Source organism: Mastomys coucha, chromosome X, assembly GCF_008632895.1.
Source record: "Mastomys coucha isolate ucsf_1 chromosome X, UCSF_Mcou_1, whole genome shotgun sequence".
NCBI lineage: Eukaryota > Metazoa > Chordata > Mammalia > Rodentia > Muridae > Mastomys > Mastomys coucha.
In genome coordinates, this window is record NC_045030.1 from 48,118,004 (window position 1) to 48,118,943 (window position 940).

Here is a 940-nt window from a genome sequence, read left to right on the forward strand (position 1 = left end):
ATAGTCCATGTAAATGGTACTTCTTAATGTTTTAATGAAATTAAAAATTTCAGTTTCTCTAAAATATTATTTGTAATTTAGATTGCAAACATTTGCATGCATGTGTTATATTCCTTTAGAAATATATTGTTGGGGCCTGGAGAGATGGCTCAGTGGTTAAGAGCACTGACTGCTCTTCCAGAGGTCCTGAGTTCAATTCCCAGCAACCACATAGTGGCTCACAACCATCTGTAATGGGATCCAATGCCCTCTTCTGGTGTGTCTAAAAACAACTATAGTGTACTCACATACATAAAAAAAAATCTTTTAAAAAAGAAATATATTGTTGTTTTGTATAAATTCTGAATAAAATTGTATCTTCAAAACAAGTTTTAAAGTTTCCATTAGAGAGGATTTTATTTCCTCACTTGACTTCTTTTTGTTTGTTTGTTTGTTTGTTTTTGTTTAGTTTTGTTTTGTTTTCTGAGACAGGGTTTCTTTATATAGCCCTGGCTGTCCTGGAACTAACTCTGTAGACCAGGCTGGCCTTGAACCCAGAAATCTGCCTGCCTCTGCCTCCCATGTGCTGGCATTAAAGGTGTTTGCCATCACTGCCTTGCTGCTTGACTTCTTCCTAAATAAAAAAATAAAAAATTAAGATTAGGCTACTGTTAAAAGAATGCTTCCATGAATTTTTTTCTCAGCGTGTTCATTATTAGTATGTAAATGTCAAAATTGTACATGTTGGTGGATTTTACACACATTAAAGGACTCTCTTTGTGGCTCTGTACCATAATATTCTTTGAAGTTTTTACATACACACACACACACACACACACACACACATACACACACATACACAGACTACATTTTTATCACATTCATCCTTCACTACTTCTTTGTAATACCCTCACTCTGTTGCACCCCCAATTTTGTTTCCTTTTTATTGATATTAATAACT